The following is a 20,249-nucleotide window of genomic DNA, read 5'->3' on the forward strand; positions in this document are numbered from 1 at the left end:
ACCAATGTTTAAACCAATATGTTTAAGTTTAAACCAATATCTTGCATATGCGAAATATTGCACATCTGTGATCATATTCTCATCTGCTAAGAATGGAAAAGCTTTTTGAGTTATTTATGGGTTTCATGTTTTGTGTTTCTCCTTCTCTCAAAGTACCTTTTATGGTCTCGTGTATAGTCTGAAAACATGTTCATTCAAGTGAGCTGCTGTAGATTTCAATTTTCTGAAAAGTGCCTTTTTAGCCAGCTAACTTCCAGTCATACCCCTGTTTTCGCTAGACATAAATAACTTTTACTAACACATGGGGAAACACCATAGACTAAAATCTTCCAATCTCTCAGAAAACAGACATCTAAAAAGGACATCAGCATCAAGCAACTGTTTCACAGATGATGAGAGACTGAGCCATCACATCTCTGAGAAAAGCTAACCACTTGCCCTCATTTAAAGAAGCATTAGCAGTGCCTTCCAACAAAAAGTCCACTTCTTTTCCACAGCCGTATAAAGGGCATAGATTCAGAATTCAGCTGCCTGTTCAGATCCTCTTAGCACATCTGAGATTGTCAATCAGGACACAAGAAAAAATTAAGTTAAGGTGGGATCTGCATGACATGCTCCTGCCTTCATATCCTTATATTGCTGTGGAAACCATTCTACAACTATTCAAATTACATCTACAGAGAAAATTGAAATAGTGTCTCTTCTTTGAATCTATGCACTACTATCCAAACACCTGGTTTAAAATCTGTAAGATTTTTCTGTAAGAATATATTATGTATATTTAACATTCATAATCTCCTGTCAAATTTTCAAGCAATAAAAGTGAAAAATATTAATTGCAATTTAATTTAAATTTTATGCTAATTGTCAGTGACCTTTGAACCTTGGAAGTTGTGCTACTATCCACGTGGCAATGTAATTATGGAATTTTATTTCCTATATGCTGTAAGCAATGAAACTGCTTTAATTGACATGATATATATTTGCAATAACTTTTGTTTAAATTAAAAAGCAATGACAATTTTAGCTCTCTGGAAACTATTTTTATCAAACTGGTTATTTCTTTAGAATAAGAGATATGCAGAAGCAAACACTTTGCAGAATATACAATATATGTTTTAAATCCTAGTGTAGTTTGTATGCATGCCATTTATATTTAACACTTCCATACCTCACAACGATGTACACACACATAAAGACAAATCCAATCAGATCTAGGCTGCCTTCAGGAGATTTTACTTTCAGCTGATTTTTGATTGATTGTTGAACATGCTTCACAATGACTAAGTGGGATGCCATTTTATGATCCAGTATCAATGCTGCAGTGCACCGCAGATGTCCAAAAGAGGGTTACAAAATAAAATAAAAGTAGTTAGTTACTTTACTTTTTTTCCTCCAATTTTTAAAGGGCAATCTATATTTAGCAAGCAGTCCTGTTGTGCTTTCAAAGAAAAACAAACATCGCTGATTTGTTTCTTTCTTATTTTATCTTTTTTCTTTGTCCCCATACTCATAGAATAAGTGCTAGAAAGCAAACTACAAATAGAGTTATAACATCATACCAAGGAGGATGTTTTTGTTTGGCACCAATTAAAAAAAAAAATATTTTGCCATCTGGAAACAGGTATTTTTCATGAATTCAGGTAAATTTCAGACTAGCCTTTGAAATAGTCACAGGAGCTGCTTTTGTGGGGAGTTGAAGTGAATCTTTGTAATCCCATCCCCCAAACTGAGCATGCCGAATTGCATAAAATATTTTTCTATTGCCAGAAAAATCACAATAACTTCTAATTTTTCCATAAATGTAAAAAGAAGTATTCTTTGAAATTACCTTTTATGTTCAAATGGTGCTAACAACAGAAGCTACGTACTACATAAAGATGGATTGAGGAACAATGAAAAGAATGAGAACACTCACAACTCAAAGGTCTTGCTCTCACCCACAGCACAGGGCCTCATCTGATCTCGCAATGGTTTATCCTGCTGTGACTGAATAGACTTCATTAAGCTTCATCCTTTATATAAACACAAATGAATACATAAATAGAAAGCAAAGAGTTGCACAGATTTTACACTAGAAAAGGGGGGAAGGGAATCTTAATCAGGAAGCAGCCAGCTACAGCTCCAGTTTTGCTTTCAAAAGCTATTCATATACTACTTAGCAAGAAAGCTTATTTACATCATAGCTGCAAAGTAACAAAACCAGCACAGTATTGTAAAACAGTAGGGAAATTTTGCCTGTCAAAGAAATGGCATTTCTCATGTGCAATGAAAACTCAACATGACCTAAATTAGGTCTTTAAATTAGAAGCATTAAACCATACCAGCCTTTTTTAATAATTTCTTTTTGCTCCATGTTAAGTAAAGAACTCTCTTCTTTCTTGGATCCTTTCCTAGCAGCACCAGTTAGTCATCAGAATGTACTTAGGACTGATACTCCACAATGAGCCAGTACCACCCCTCTCACTCCAGCATCTTTTCAGCAAACTGTATTTGGGAAAAGAAGATATAAAAAATAGAGAAAAGAATAGACAATTTCAAAACATAATTGATTTCTGTTATGCTGAAAAAATAAACACATTTTTGTCATCAATTATTTTACTGTAAGTAGCTTCTCATGAACTAATCCCTTTTAAAAATAAAACAACAAAAAGGTCTGTAAGATAAATTTTGTAAATGCCACAGAAGCCCAGGATAACTCAACATACCTGTAGCTATATTTACTCAGCAAACAAACCTTCGATTTGTAATTTGCTTCTGATGTAGCCTAAAAGCACTTTATTATATTAAAGCTTATTGATGCCTGTAAGGCCTTTTTACCTGCAGCTATTTCAAACTTAGTGAAATAATGCAACACTAATCTCTAAGACTTTTATTCCATAATAGATGTTTTTCTCACTAAATCAATTCAAAGGCTAATTGGGGTGGAAGGTGGCTATCTCTAGTGGTTATAAATACATTTGCATTACTATCAATCTTTTACACGACTGATGTTTAACGAGGCTGAACAAGAACTCAACCTAGCTTTGGACGTTGAAACTCCGTGCAAACTCGTAGTCAATGCTGCCATCACATGGAAAAACGGGAAAAAGAAGAGTTTTCAGTTCGGGCTTCTCTCTCATTCTTGCTTCCCAGCTAGCACACACACAAGATGGCAGGGATGCAAAATGCTCTCATCAAACTGATTATTTCTTTAGAATTGGAGATACTCAGAAACAAGCATTTGGAAGAATGTACAATATATTTTTTAAATCCCAGTGTATTTTCCATGCAAGCACTTTTATCTCCATGAATGCCATGTATGTTTCCATGCATGTCCTGTGCATTCCAAGGTCCAAGCAGCTCTTCAAGAGTGCAGATACTGCTGTTGCCTAAACATCCTCAGCTTCACTGGGCACCTGAAACTCAGCCTATTACCATCTACCATGTTCAGGAGTGTAACAAAAGGCAGCATGTACCCTGTGACAATTTAAACCAGACAGGCCTCCCCTCAAGGTCTGGACAGGCCAGAAAAGGTTATTGGTTCCTTCAATGTATCTTGGACCATTATCTATGTACATACATTCTAAGTCACTCAAAACATCTGTAAGTACATTCCATTCTCCTGTCCAATGAACAGGCTCTTGTCGCTTTATGAAATAAACTTGATTACACACACAATCCAGGGGAAAAAGACAAACGCTTTGCAGTTGTACAGAGACCATAATTTAAAGTGCTATATAATAGTCCACAAGTTTCAGGTGTCAGAGAGAGACAAGAACCCTTAATCCTCATCGTGTGACCATCTCCAAAATATTTACAGACAAGGCTGTTTATGGCATTCCTGTGAGCTAGGTAGAACAGGATATCCAAAATACAAAAGTCCAGTTTCCCTTCCCAAAACAAATTGAGTTTGACTGGAACAGGTGATAAGGCTTTCCTTAGACAATAAACTTAAATAAACATTTTGTGGCTGAAGAGTGTTTAAAACCATTTTTATAGCTTTTGCCTAATAAGAAATACATAGATATGGGAAATAAAGTAGCCATTTTTCTACTAGAAAAGTTACTTGGGGAAATACTTGTTTTCTTTATTTGGTTTGTCTTTGAAACAATTAGATTCATTTAAGTGGGCTCAATGACTTTTTCCTCCATGCATAATTTCTGCATGGACAGCTTGAAATAAAGTGTATCTTCCTCATGAAGAAAGGATGATCTAAGCCAGCTATTTAACATACGCCTACAAATCTAACCCATCACCAGCCAAACTGTTAAAGGCATTATCCACAAAAGGGTCATACGGAGTGAATGGCAAATGCTTAATAAGCTAGCAGCCAATACAACCTTTATGAAGTTACAGCATTATTAGGTGCTCTCTAGTGTTTTACAACCAGAAGCTTAAAGTGGCCAATTGCTGATACAGTAGAAGACTGGGTTTATCGAAACCAGTTATTATGATTCCAGAATTCTGCTTTCATATGCCTAACTGTAAACAGTTCATAATCCATAAGTTACAGTGTTAAGACAGCAGGCAAGAAACTTGTATTCTGTTACTACTGAGCATTCTTACATAAAGTGTCAGAAGACAATTTCCTCTATAAATATTAATGCTGTAGCATAATACTTCACCTTGCAACTGAAGGCAAGCCTCTGTCAATGAATACACAGGCTAAAATGAGTACTGAAATAGAAGGGAAAACAGCATCATGAAGACAGACAAAACGAACAAAATAGTTAGAATTAGTTACAAACACATATGCATAATGGTAGTTAATAGCACTTTCTATAACTACAGTGTAAATTTCCACTGTATTTTAAAAGGAATTAGAGGATATAACTGTCAGATGGTCAAAAAAAAAAAAAAACAGCAAACAAACAAAACAACTTAGAAATCTTTATCAAGACTTCAGCCAGGAATTCACTTTGACAGAAAAGAAAGACTCCTGAAGAAAAGTTCACTTTAGGAGCCCTGTATCCAAATGGGCCATGAACATTACAAAAACAACCAAACTCCCCTGAAATGTAGTGCACATGCTGCAGCATTAGTATTGCTCCTTTCATGTATTCCAAGATCACAACTTGAATAACTGACATCTTGAATTTATGCCTCAAGTACTTTTAAATGAAGTATTTAATTAGAAGACAACTGAATATTAATTTATTTTACCAGAAACAAAGACCTTCACTCTTCACTAAATGTTCCAGAAAATGACCAGTTGAAGACAAATCTAATTGGTTTGCACAGTGTAAGCAGATGTGAAAAATGAGAAACTAAGTACAGATAAAATATGCAAGTTGTCAAAATAGACATTCCAAATATAAAAAGGGTAGAGATAGTCCATTCCAGATTATTTTCCCTGACATTGTAAAATACTCCAATGCATTATCAACAGCAATAAAAAAACAAACAAAAAACCAAACAAACAAACAAAACCACAAAAAACAAACAAACAAACAAACCAAAACAAAAATAAAACAACAACCCTAGAGCAAAAATAAATATGGAAAAGAATGCAGCACTGAATGTGAGGGCTGGTTAACATGCCAGTGCAACCAAGACTATGATCAGAACCTGCCAATTCAACTAATGTTGCAGCTGTTTACGAATTTCCCTACCACTGCTATGTCACTATAGAGGAGAAAACATAGAATCATAGAATACCAGGTGGGAAGCTACCTCAAGGATAATCTGCTCAAACCTTTCTAGGTAAGCATGACCTAGGATAGATGTCCCATCACCCTGGCCAGCCAAATCTTAAAAGTGTCCAACATTGCAGAATTCACCTTTTCCCTGGTGAGACTATCCCAATGGCTGATTGCTCTCAGCGTGAAAAAATTTTCCTTCTGTATCCAACTGAAATGTCCCCAGGAGTAACGTGTGCCCATCACCCCTCATCTTTTCCATGTGACTCCTTGCAAAATGGGAGTCTCCATCTTCTCTGTATCCAGCCTTTAAATACTGGAACACAGTGACAAGGTCTCCCCTGACCCTTCTTTTCTTCAGGCTGAACAAATCCAGCTCTCTCAGCCTTTTCTCATGCGGCTTCCCAGCCCTTGGATCATCTTTGTGGCCCTTCTCTGGACCTTCTCCAGCATGCTGATATCTTTTTTGTATAGCAGGTACCAAAACTGAACACAGTATTGAGATGTGGCCTGACAAGCTTTGTGTGCCTTAGAGCTTTCACTGCTATTATGCAAGAGCTGAACTTGTGATTAGTAGTTGGATGTTTTACAGGTAACAAAACTACCCCAGTCAAGTGGTAGCATTTTATGATCTTGCATTTTGAGTACCAGCCTCTGAAATTCTACTATTATTGCACAGAATTACAAGTTTTTTAATACAGTAGGGTTAATGCATATTTTCAGAAGTAAAAAAAAAAAAAATTAAAAGAAATAGAGAGACAAGGGTTTGAATAAACTCTGCTGAACTAATCTAGGAAGGTTAACAGCAGATTTTCCAAGCATGTACTTCTAAAAGAAGTACATGACAGTTAACCCAGTGTAGAATAGGAAAGCTGAAGTCAAAGATGCTCTGGATACATGTAGAAGTTGGTGTTCAGAAAGCAATCAGGCAACGTAACAGAAGAAAAAATTCACTGAGGCCATTAAACTGATAAATACTGCTTGTGACTGAGAATGTGTCTGAACTGTGGAAAGCTGAAAGAGGCAGCTACTGGGGGAAGCATCACTATAAGCTTTCCACCCAACCCATTCTATGATTCTATGATTTTCTGACATTCTTTCTTAGGTACCTGATAATGATCACTGAGGGTGACAGACTGCTAAATACGCAGGTAGTCTGATGCAACAGGGCTGTTCTTGCAGTGTGACTTTCAAAACATTATCTGTTTTCACTCTTCAGTCTTAATTTGAATTAAGCATATTTGGAAAAACTACATTTGGAAAAAGTCACAAAAATTCATTAGAAATGTCCCAGTAATTACCTGTCTAACACCTGAGACCTGCTCATGGTTTCTGATGGCTATCTTGATTTAAATACACTTCACTAAAAGCTTCACAGCTGTTGAGTCAGACAACCAGTGTCATCACATGGAACACTGACTAGAACTGATCAGCTGAGTTTCCACACAAACTGATTCTGTGCCTTTAGCTCTGCACCTTCTTCCGTAGATTATGATAGCTCACTACTACACTGGTCTTAGTTATCATGCTTGCTAAGGGAAGTACTAATGATCACACAGCATCAGTGAAAAAACTGATGTTTTACTTATGTTAATAAGCAATGTTTAAATTTAAATCTCTAAGACACTTCAGCAACCATAAAGTTCAGTGTATGAGTATTTATAAGTTAAAAATTATAGCAGCTGGCTATCTGTGCTTTTGTTTTATTTTGTTTTGATCATTTTAAACACTTTCTGTAAAAAGAAAGACGGTTTCTACTGCATGGTAAGATCATCCACATGGAAGCAGATGCACATTTTTTGTTGAATTGGGCCCTAAATTGTACCACATTTTATCAAGCAGAAATGCCCTAGTTTTGTTGTACTACATTACCATCTATTAAAACAAAATGGGAATCTTTTCAGTCTAACAGCTTTCCTTAAAAGACTCTCATAGGCAGGTTTGATCTTTACATTATGAATACCATTTCATTGTATGCTCTCACATTTATGTTACTGCTTAACATGAACTGTCACTGAAATGTGACCTGACTATTTCTATCTATATTTATTCATGCCAAGGTTTCTGCTTAATGGCTGTGGGGTTGAAAGTGTAGTATAGTTACTGTAGGAATAATATTTCCTGATATTTCTGACAATGAAGGTCATGCCAGCTTCACATAAAAGGAAGTGTACTTTTTCATGATTTTCAGTTGTGGGATACATTTTAAATTACTTATTATAATCACCTATAGCAGTGTTGGCCAAAACTGCTTTTTTTCCCCAGCTCCCTTTTTTGTCTTTTAAATCAGGCATATAGATTACTGTCAGTATTGCCCTGCCTACAGAAAGAAAATACCAAATATTCAGATTCAAAACTTACTGAGCAATACAGCTGAAATAAAAAAAGCCCAAACGCATTGCCTGAGTTCTATTCATGCATTCTTATCCCACTGGCAAAATAATTTTACCTTTCTAGACTAAGCATTCAAAGAAAGGAACCCAGAGAGATCTATAAACTTTTAAGCTTCATGTTCTTATTCAACCAGATCAGTAAGAATAACTGCACAAATCTAGTTCCAGGATGAAAGATGTGGTTGATTTCTCATTCAGTTTATTGGCACACTAGTACCTCAGTTCCTAGCTGGGCGTCTCTACATAGCAGCCATAGCTACTGTGCTAATTCCTGGATTACACACTTGTACAGTAGATTTCCGAAGTTATTAGAAGGCTCAGAGCAATAGATATTGCTACCATAAAAAGACAGCTACTGAAATTTTGATCCCATTTTTCTAGTTAAAAAATCAGATGTTTTTTCTTTAAGCAGATAAATGCATTTAGACATACGTAGATGTCATTATTTGAGCTCTGTAAGCATGCTTGCATGCTCACCAAAAATGCTCTGCTGTACAGTTTAAAGTAATACCATTTCAATGAGTTGTGAACCTTACAAATATTTGTAAGATAGTTTTTAAAAAAACAAATTTAGCCTTTTTGTGTAGACTAGTTACATGAGACACCTATTGAATGCCTATTCCTAGGGTATCAACATTTACAGCAGTTTAACATACTGAACACAAGATCAGTAATTGGATTGATGTTTTGTGTGTGTGTGTTGCTTACGGTTTTGTAAGCAATACAATTTAGCTATGAAATGAGGTATTTTCTAAAGCTTCTATTCCATTCCTGGTTGCAGTTCCTAATAAGGCATCTTTTATTTGGAAATAACTTACTATTTCAGTTACAAAGCACATACACTGAGCCTTTCAAATGTCCGCTCTACAAGGCAGCATTGCAGCACAGCTGAAATAAAGGAATTTCCTTCATTTTTTACAGAATAGAAGGAATTATGTACAAACCAAACAAAAAATGTTAGTTTTGTGTCTGCACAAGTGGTTTTGATCAGCAAAACACAAAATGTTTTGGTCCAGGTTCTCTCCCTCAATAGCTCCATGTCACCTATCCTAGACAGCCCAGCTCCTGTGACACAACAATAATACCTCCTTATTCCTCCCTTCACATAGGGAATTAACCCTGCTAAGAAGTTGGAAATCTACCTGCCATGCAATTAGCTTGGGAAAGAGAGCGAAACATGAGTATCTGGTGAGGGTGGTTGTACAAATGCTTGTTGTCAAGGTGTTACTGTCATAAAAGGATCGGCTGAGGCAAACACTGTATTTGTGAAAACATGGAACTTGATGGAAACAACCTCAAAACTAACTGCAATCCAATCAAAGCATGTCAGCTGCAGCCAATGAAATCCAGCAATGCTGACGAAAAGAACATTATATGAAGATGGTGGTGAGGTCATTACTATTATTTTGACAAGAAATACACAAATTGCAATTAGTTGCAGTACATCATTGCCCACTGTTGCACTCATATGCAATTTATAATTATGATCATTCAAAATATTAGATTTTCAAATATGTATATATCAGTATGTATATGTAATATTAATATGCATTGATAAGCATCTATATAAATATGTATTAATATGTATATAAGTTAAATGATCAATATGTATTAATACGTACATACATAATTCAAACGAATGCATAGTACTTCAGCCCATAACCCAAGTTTTGAGCTCACCCATCAAAATACATCTAGCAACCTGCTAGAATATTAACTGTGGAACTAAATGGTAATATTGAATGCTATATTTCCAAGACATGGATGTTCACTGTTATGTATGGTATTTGTAGACTTAATATTGAGAAGCAGTATTACAGAATGGCTACAGAGTGCTCCTAGACAGGATTACACAAAAGCCAAAACAGTTTGGTTGCTATTGACATGCTTCTTGGCACGGTTAAATTCTGCCTCATGGACCAAATTCAATACCTACATAGTGTTATACCTCTTCTCTAGAATACATCCCTTAAAAATTATTTGACTTTGGAAGAATGCAGACCAGTGACCTATATGCTATCATTTGCATGGATGACCTGTTAGACTGCAATTCCAACATGAAATCAAATATCACTGTGAAGTACCTTTAATATGCTTCCTGTATTAAAAACACAGCAGTTGCATACGACTAATTAAACTTCCACATCAGCTGTTGAAGTTGCATGGATCGTATTTATTTAGTGTGCCAATAGCTCACCCAAGTTCATTTATGATAGGCATACCCTAAAGAAAACCTTTGTGGCCAAAAGTCTGAATAAAATAATTTCTATCAGAACACAAAATTACCAATCAATAGAAATCACTCTAAAATGGTTAAGCTTTAATATTAGTATTGAATTGGTTTCATTTTCTGGATCATCCAGATGAACATTAGGCAATATTGTGTTGTTTTTAAACAGAACATACATAAGGATTGGATATATTCTTTTTTTAAATATATCAAAGTCTGGTAGGCTTTTAACCTACTGCCTCTTAATTTTCCCCCTCCTATTCCTTTACAGACAGTATGCTTAATTTAATTAGTTTTATACAACAATCACACTCAATCTTAGTGCAGGAGTTTTGCCTTTGAAACAGCAATAATTGTGTGTGTTATGTGTACAAATATATATGAATTTTAAAATCTGACTTTGGTCACAAAAAATGTTTGATGCCTTAATCTCTAAAGTATAACAGCAATGTAGCACTGGAATGAACTGTCATCACAATTATAGTCCATATTATGAAGTCATCACTTTATAAGGTACTGGAATGATGAAGTATAATTCAGATCTCAGAAATTACATACATTTACCAATTCATCTGCTATGCAGACAAGATGTACTTCTTAATCAGGTAAAACTTTCAGATATAAATTTTGTGTGTTTACGGTGATGAATAAAAAAATTTTAAACTATCAGATTTACCAAAATGATCATAACAAATCATTAAACATTCTCATCAGGTTAAAGTTAAGACTGTACTTTTAACTGTAGTTTTGTGCAGTGCAGGAAGATGTGTAACACAGTACTTACTTACCACACATGTGGTAAGTACTAATTCAATAGCATAGCTTCCTCACTCTTCTCCAGAATGCTATCCTTACTGGGAAACATTTCTTCAGACCAATACATATTGTCTAAATTTTTGCACTGAATTTCGTAAATATCATTCTTCCTAAAAAGTGAAGAGCACACATGTCTGTTAGGAGAAAGAGTCTAGGACTCCAGCAGTCTTTGGAATAAAATTATTAATCCAAGTTTCTCTAATAAAAGGAGAAACAAGTATTAAAAGGTCCATCACACTTGTTGTTTAATTATCCACATAATATTATGTAAATATTATTATTGGACTTCCCAATCTGATCAATGAGGCCAATCAGAGTAATAGCAAAATTAAGCAGAAATTACTACGTTTTCTCTAAAAAAATCCCAATTTTTCTTTAATATGGCCATAAAGAGTTCAAAGTGATACCGAAGGAAAATAACCACACATTTCCAAAGCAGAGTTCTTAACTTATGCCAAGAAACAGTAAGAGAAAAACGGTAAAAAAAAAAAAAAAAGCTGACTTTGCATTTTTGGCATCATCTTTCTTGGAACTGTTTTACATCCAGTCAGATAACTGTGTTTTTGGTCTCCATTCAATTTGATTTAATTATCCATAGCTATCAAGTAAAATCTATTAATACTACTCAGAAAGATTTGTTTTAAAACCATTGTATATACAATGGTCCTCTGAGCAAACTAGACATTTATCACAAGACTTGGTACCAATCATTGCATTTATCTTTTTGGAAGGTTTATCTTGCTAGTTCTTAACACCTATCAACACAACAAACCAACTGAGACCAGTTACTCTGTACTGTCCTCATAACACATCAGATTTGTAAGCACTGACAAGAAACCTCTAAAGATTGAGTGCCATGTAGTCAAAATGAGACTCAACATGAATCCAGCCCCCATGACATTAAAGAAAAAGCTTTGCATTGCTCATCTGCACAGTAAATTGCACCCTGTGTTAATACATCTGCTAAGAGGAACTACCTGGCATATTGACAGTTTCCTCAAAATTGGCAGATGTTTTTTAAAAAAGCAGTTAGCAATTCCTTTGTAAAACAATGTGGCATTTACAAAACCTGAAATCTCACCTGTCATTCTGATGTCAAAGTACTCTTTCACAATAGTTATTGTAATTGTTTCAAAAGTTATACCATATATTCTTAAAAGGTGAACTAAAACAGAAAAAAACAAAAGATAACAGCATCAAGCAAATAAATAGAGATATATATAGCTCATAAAAGAATAACTACAAAATATCTGAAAACAGGATATCTAAAATTAGTTTATCACAAACAAAAATGCCCCAGAATTCAGACAGGAATACTTTTTGTTTTGTTTTTCGTTTGTTTGTTTGTTTGTTTTTTTCTGGAATACTCACCTACCTGTTATTTGCAAACTGGACAGGAGGAACCCCAGCAGCACAGTCCCTGAACTGCCATCAGATGTGAACTAGAATTATGAGCCATATCTACCATAAAACCACAGAATGGTTTAGGTTGAAAAAGACCTTTAAATATCACCTAGTCAAACCCTCCTGCCAGGGGGACGCACATCTCTCAGAAGATCAGATTGCTTGAAGCCTCATCAAACCTGATTTTGAACATTTTTAGGAATGGGTTATCCACAGCATCCTCGGGCAACCTGTTCCAGTGCCTCACCACCCTTATAATAAAAAATGCCTTCCTTATGCACAGTCTGAAGTCACCAAGGCTTTAAAGCTGCGAACCCCGCGGAGGCAGCCTGAGAAAGCACCCTTTGCTGACCACCACCTTGCACCAATTGACAAAGATGGTGTCAGGCTTGTGTTCATGGGGACTCCCCTCTTGTCCCCATTGCAAGAACACCATCTTGAGTGCTGCAAGGTGGAGAAGTCATGAGGATGAGAAGGCACTCTCCTCTTGTTTCCTTCTCTACTCTCCCACCACCTGTGAGTAGCAAAGGACAGGAGCACCTCAGGGCAAAGCTGGCAGGGGAGAGCAGAACAGGCAGCGAGTGTGTGATGTGCAGAAGGACTTTGCCCACCCCTGTGGTGCATCATCCAAGTGCCAAAGCAGACCTGGATGGAAAGAATCACAGATGCACAGAGCACCAGGTGCTGGAGGCAGCTCTTGATGCATCCCTGAGGATGAACTCGAGTGGCCAGGAAGCTGCGGCTGAACATGCCTTGCACTCTGGCTGCAGAGACACCTTGACTCAGGCTGGGCTTGGGCAATCAACCACCCCTCCCGCTGTGCCAGGGTGCTGCTAGGCCCATGGGCAGGAGTGGATGTGCCAGGGCAGACAGCACAGCTGCAGGTGAAGGCTCCCGCTGATACCAACACACAGACATGAATGCAAATCGAAGACAGCACTGCACTTTTATTGAATAGAGGGACACCTGAAAAGCAGCAGTCCCTTAGAGGTGCAGGGCATATGGTGTGTCTGGGGATGCAAGAAGAGTGGGCAGGCACCTTACCAACATGGCCCAGACTTCAGGGCAGCCAAGCAAGGCAAAACATGACTAGGGACCACAGACAATATCCTGGGGGGAAAAACTCCTCCTGACTGCAAACGCAGGGCTCCAGTGGTGTCTTCAGGTCACAGAAGCAACATCTAATTGCTGCAAGAGCAGCAGGAACTTGCCCAGAACAGCCCAGAGGAGCCCTGGCAAGAGACTCTGCTCAGTGCTACACAGGAAGGCAAAAAAAACCCGGGGACCTGTGCCAATCTGCCCCAGGGGAAAACTACTTCCTGACTCCAAATTGGCGATCAGCTGTTCCATAAGCATGTGAGCAGGACTCGTCCCCTGGCCCCACAGGCTGGTCACACCTACCAGGGACACCACCACTGCCTGACTTGCATTCACTTCAGGGGCATCCCAGAATGGCAAAAAAGCCCTTGCAGAGATCAGCCTTAGGGACGAGAATCCTTCCTGTGCCCTGCAGGACAGCAGTGGGTGCTCCAAAGCACTAGGAAGGTGCTGGCTCTGATACAATATCCAGTGAAAAGGCAGCATTGGGCACCTCAAGGTGTCAGTGTGCTTCTCACCTCCTCAGGAGCTTCTCTCCATTCCCTGAAGGAAGGTTGCAGCATCACTGCCATTTGAAGGTGGCCCTGCCATGAGCTGAGATAGCAGCAGAGAACCTCCAGCAGCCCTGTTCAGCCTCGCATCTCCCTCCTCAGCCCCTCCAGTTAATCCCAAGAAAAATAAAAATTAAGCATATGAGAACTGATTATGTCCTTAAAATCTCAGTTACTATCATTCATCCTGAAAACTTAATGTGAAAGATATGCTCAGAAAATACACTATTTAATTTGATAAAACAATCAATGACGGTGCAGTGTGGCTTAATTCTTGATTAATGATTCTGCAATGATGATTCTGCAACCTCATATTTGAAATATCGTCCAAAAAAGCTACTGAAAGCTCATGAAAAACTACTGAAAAAATACATGGTGGTGTACTTTTAAGCATTCAGGTGTTAAAATTCGAAGTCTGAAAAATTCAGTTTGAATTAAAAAAAAAAATCCACCATGAACTCAAAAAATTTTTACTTGCAATAATTCTGTAGATCCATAAAAGTACAAGCAAATGAAAATATTTGCTTATGAAGCAAAGTGCTAAGTCTTAACTAGAAGCCTAGCAACTGATTTTACATATTAACATTGTTCTCAAGTAAATATGCCCTTTTTATATCATATCAAATAATACAAGCGAGCAATCATCTCCACTGAAAAAAAGGTTGTGACTGGAGAACTAATTACCAGTCTTCCTTTCGTAGATAAAGATACCTGGCAAAATTAAAGACACATTTATTGCGTATGTCACAGTACCTGTAATGGTTTTTATTCTATCTGGCACAGACAGCATAGACTTTAATCCACATAGACCCTGAGTAGATTTCCTAGTTACAAACATGTGCATTGATGTCTCTTCACTCTATTGTCATCATTAGGTATATTAAATCATATAACAATAACACCAGTTAACTAAGCAGACATAACAGTAATTTTGAGGTAGCATTTTGAGTAACATGGTTTTGAATTCCTTGCTGTCCAAAAATTTTAAAACTGTTCATAACAATTAACAGCTTCCATTATCTCATCCAAGACTGTAGGAAAGGGAGAAAAAAAGGCAAGTTTTACAAAACTATATTTATTTTTTTTTCTTACATTTAAACATGTATTCCTTTTTAGATACCCAGTCAATATTTACTTTATTAGAGAGGAAAAAAAAAGGATATAACTGCAGATCATACTGGCATAACCAGAACATACCTGCATTAGTACTGACCGCTTTACAAGAAGAAACCCTTCTTCAGCATTAAAATCAAGCACTTAAAAAAATATTGCTGAAAAGCAAGTGCCTCAATACTAGTCATGTCAGAAAAAAAACCCAGCTTTTATGTATTCAAATATTTTAAGTTCATAATACACACACTTTCTTATTATGTGGATGGAGTTCAGATCATACAAACACTGTACAGATCAAAACCCTCAAAATTAAGTGTGTGAGAAAATTATAAATCAAATCTTACAAAGCAACAAATTTTGTCAAGTACTACAAAGAAGGATATGTTTTTGTATAATAATGGTCAAGTAACCTACCTTTTCTGCTCAAATAAAAACATAGAAATAATTTCATGATTTTGAGACAGTAACACAAACTGTTGGAGTGGAAACTTACAACCTGCTATACCGAATGTCTTTGTTGGCCACATTCGGGTATTTTAAAGACAAAGTTCAGATCAAAACCAGTAATAATGACAACGATCAAAGTATACATATGAGCACTTAATCTAAATAATACTCTTCTGGCTGCTAAGGAAAAATAAATTAAAAAATACAATTAAAATCCTTGTAAATGCAATAATGAATTCAAAGGCGTGCCCTTATTTTAATACACACTTTAAATGCTACCACAAAACAGATTAATGTATGCCAAAAGGTGTGAGTGGATTAAAAACAAAAACCAGCTACTTAGTTCAAAGAATTATAAAAAATTGAGATAATCTGAGTTTTGGTCAACAAATACACCTAGTCTCTTCTATCTTTCACACACCTTCTTCAATAACTGTGCTCTGGGTTCAGCAGTAGCAGTAATTTTTCTGCTTCTTGGTAGCTGTTCAGTCCTTCATTTTTGACTTTCAGCCTGGGAACAATGCTGATAACACCGACGGTTTTAGCTGTTGCTAAGTAATGTTTGCTCTGACCAAGGACTTTCTGAGGCTCATGCTCTGCCAGGGCGGAGGGGAAGCTGGGGGGAAGCAGAGACAGGACACCTGACCCAAACTAGCCGAAAAGGTATTCCATACCACAGCATGTCATGCCCAGTATATAAACTGAGGGCAGTTACTTGGAAGGGCTAGATCGCTGCTGGGGTTGGGCTGGGTATTGGTCGGCAGGTGGTGAGCAGTTGTATTCTCTTCCCTTGTTATTTCCCTTATAATTATTATTATTACTGCTGGTAGCAGTAGTTGTTTGTGTTATACCTTAGTTACTGGACTGTTCTTATCTCAACCTGTGGGAGTTACATTCTTTCGATTCTCCTCCCCATCCCTCTGGGAGCAGGGGGAGGAAGAAAGAGGGGGGAGTGAAGAAAGAGGGGCTCCGCGGTTCTGAGTTACCGGCTGGGCTTAAACTATGACAGTTCTTTGTGGAGACCAACATGGGGCCTGAAGGGTTGAGATAACGACAGATGTGACCAGAGTGTGTCTAATCGTATCTGTGATAAGCATTCATTGTTTTGGATTAATAGTCACTCGTCACAACGCTGATTTATTGACTCTCAAAGTTGTTGCTCTTGATCTGAGTTTCAGCATGCCGTACCTTACTTACAGCTGGTATTTGCTGTTTTATCAGCTGGGGGGCCTGGGCTAAGGTTGTTGTTTCACTCTACTTTATGGTAATGACTTGTAATACAATAGACTCATTGATCATGAAACTGATCTGGCCTGCATTCCTACTGTGGTCATCACTTCTATACTTTGAGAGGTACATAATGGAAGTGTTTAGCAATTACACATCTGATTTTCCCTCCTCGGGTGGTAAACCTATGAAGAAGACATTCCTCTTAACACCCCCAGCTCCCCCACCAGACTATTTACAGCATCATTTGGGAGTTCTGAAGGTTTTGAATGGCCTTTGGGTACCCTTGAGACCTGCCTGTTGATTGTGACGGGGATCACCATGTTGGCACACATACAGAGGGTGTTTTACCCACGACCATTTCGTCTGATCTCAAAAGCTAAGCAGAGGTGGGGCTGGGTCTTGTCTAGGGTTAGATGACAATATAGGAGGACCAAGAGATTTTCCCTGAGGCTAGACAGTCACAAGTGGCAGGGTGTGTGGGACAGTATGGGCAAGTATCTAGGCCAGTGGGCCCCTCCACTGCTTTGGAACTTCACCACTGAACAAGTGCAAAACCCAGAAAAATTAGTAAAACACTTAAAAGGTGTGTTGTCATCCTGATCATACCAGAGGGGGACAAATGGCAACATGCTGGGGCCTGGCCTATGCTTACAGAGCCCTGTGCAACACTATCCAGCACCTTCAAAGGAAAAAAATGTCTCTGGATCTGATGACAAAGCAACAGACAGAGCAGCTACTCCAAGTATAGCAGCTACACCAGCATCAGTTACAAGTACAGCAGCTATTCAAACCCCAACAGCAACAGACAGCACAGCTGCTGGTGCTGCTCAACCCCCAAGCACACCAGCTGCACACGCCCGACAACAGATACTGCAGCCACTCCAACCACAATGATATCCACTGCAGCTAAACCAAAGGAGCAGTTCGTGCCAATATCAGTTGCCTCTGTAGACAAGGATGAAAAAAAACAAAGAAAAAACACAAAAAGCATCCCATACAGTGAAGAAAGATGAAGAACCAATGCACTTACTAAACAGGACAGCATCTGAACAAGAGTTATTATTATGTGGATCAGAGTAAGAGGAAGAAGAAGAGGCAACTTCTCGACCCCGGACTTCAACCGAGCCATGGAATATGCACAAAAGATTTCACCCATCATCCAGGGGAGCACATCATCGCCTGGTTGCTCCGATGCTGGGACAATGGGGCTGACGGTCATGAACTAGAAGGTAGGGAAGCCAAGCAGCTGGGATCACTTGCTAGGGAATTGGGAATTGACAAAGAAATTGCAAAAGAGAAATGGTCCCTCAGCCTTTGGAGGTGGCTCTTGGCAGTTGTGAAAGAAAGGTTTCCGTGCAAGGAGGATGTTAGGAGTTGTTTGGTCAACTGGACCACACTAGAGAAAGGCATCCAGTCTCTGAGGGGATTAGCCATTGTAGAGATGATCTATCATAGGCCAGATGCTGGGAATGCATCCATAGATCCAGATGAAGTTGAATGTACATGACCCATGTGGTGGAAATTTACATGCAGTGCACCATCATCATGAGCCCACTCACTGGTATCAATAACCTGGCATGATGTAGTACCACCAACAGCGGATGAAGTGATTCGCCAGCTCCAAGAGTTCAAAGCCAATCTCACCCCTTCCATCATTTCAGCTCTGGAAAAACTGTCCCAGGTGTTCAAACAATTGAGAGACGACCTATCCCATCTATCCAGCTCTTCACGTGTACCAACCCATGTTTCAGCTATTAACAAAAGGTGTCCTACTGCTTGACAGAGAAGATATAGAAGGTACATGCCCCAGGCCACCCTATGGTTTTACCTGCAGGATCACGGAGAAGACATGAGGAAGTAGGTTGGAAAACCTACCTCAGCTCTGGAGGAACAGGTGCGTGAACTGAAGAGAAGAACAAAGGTCAAGGCCGATCATCCCATGCAAGATGTGGCTTCAGTCTCTGGTGAGCAGGCTCCCAGATGATTCAGGAAGAGCTGATTTTACTCCAGCTTTTGTGATAAAGAAGACTAATCCCTTTCTACAAAATGTAAGAGACCAATATTGTGATCACTATTAGAGGAGCCCTGCCTCTAGCCAGGTGGAAGTAAGGGACAATCGGATTTACTGGACTGTGTGGATCAGATGGCACATCAGCCCCACGTCAGGTGGCACAAAGAACTGTCATGGTTTAAGCCCAGCTGGTAAACAAGAACCACACAGCCGCTCACTCACTCTGCCTCCTTCTTCCTCCCCCAGCTACTGAAGGGATGGGAAGGAGAATCAAAAGAATGTAACTCCCACGGGCTGAGATAAGAACAGTCCAGTAACTAAGGTATAACACAAAACCACTGCTGCTACCACCAAGAATAATAATGATAAGGGAAATAACAAGGGAAGAGAATACAACCGCTCACCACCCGGTAGCGATACCCAGCACAACTCCAGCAGTGATCTAGCCCTTCCCAGGTAACTGCCCTCAGTTTATATACTGGGCATGACGTGCTGTGGTATGGAATACCCCTTCGGCTAGTTTAGGTCAGGTGTCCTGTCTCTGCTTCCTCCCGGCCAATATCATGGACTGGATGAACTCAGCAGCTTTCTAGGGACTGGTCCATGATCTCTCTATTTGTGTGTGTGTGGGGGGGGTGTATATATATATATATATATATACACAGTTTCATACACAGTATGCTAGAGATTGGAAGGAACCTCAAAAGATCATCTAGTCCAATCCCCCTGCTGGAGCAGGAACACCTAGATAATGTTACACAGGAATGTGCCCAGGCAAGTTTTGAATGTCTCCAGGGAAGGAGACTCCACAACCTCCCTGGGCAGCCTGTTCCATATATGTATATATATATATGAGACAAGAGTGATGGTATATTGAAAAAAATTGAGATCTGAGCATGACATGAATGGTATGGAATAAGGGGTGGAAACTGTCCTGGGTTCAGCTGTAGCGGCCATTTTTCTCCTTCATAGTAGCTAGTGTAGTGCTGTGGTTTTGACTTCCAGCCTAGGAACAATGCTGATAACACCAACGTTTTTAGTTGTTGCTAAGTAATGTTTACTCCGACCAAGGCCTTTTTTGAGTCTCATGCACTGCCATGCAGGAGGGGAAGCTGGGGGGAAGCAGAGATAGGACACCTAACCCAGACTACCAAAGAGGTATTCCATACCACAGCACGTCATGCCCAGTATATAAACTGAGGGCAGTTACTTGGAAGGGCTAGATCGCTGCTGGGGTTGGGTATTGGTCTGCGGGTGGTGAGCAGTTGTATTCTCTTCTCTTGTTATTCCCCTTATAATTATTATTATTACTGGTGGTAGCAGCAGTGGTTTTGT

General features: G+C 38.6%; 1 long non-coding RNA gene across 1 annotated transcript; it reads right to left on the reverse strand.

The window, feature by feature from the left end:
- Positions 1-848: 848 nt before the first annotated feature.
- LOC133277087 (uncharacterized) lies at positions 849-12,763 on the reverse strand. The gene is made up of 3 exons (XR_009746081.1): positions 12,436-12,763; positions 4,608-4,659; positions 849-2,487 (listed from the first exon to the last, which is right to left on the reverse strand). It is a non-coding gene; the product is annotated as an uncharacterized LOC133277087 (long non-coding RNA).
- Between the last annotated feature and the right edge of the window lie 7,486 nt (positions 12,764-20,249).

The sequence above is a fragment of the Pezoporus flaviventris genome, unplaced genomic scaffold (genome assembly GCF_033815535.1).
Source record: "Pezoporus flaviventris isolate CSIRO_AGI_PZ_B2104156 unplaced genomic scaffold, CSIRO_AGI_Pfla_v1 ptg000050l, whole genome shotgun sequence".
Lineage (NCBI taxonomy): Eukaryota > Metazoa > Chordata > Aves > Psittaciformes > Psittacidae > Pezoporus > Pezoporus flaviventris.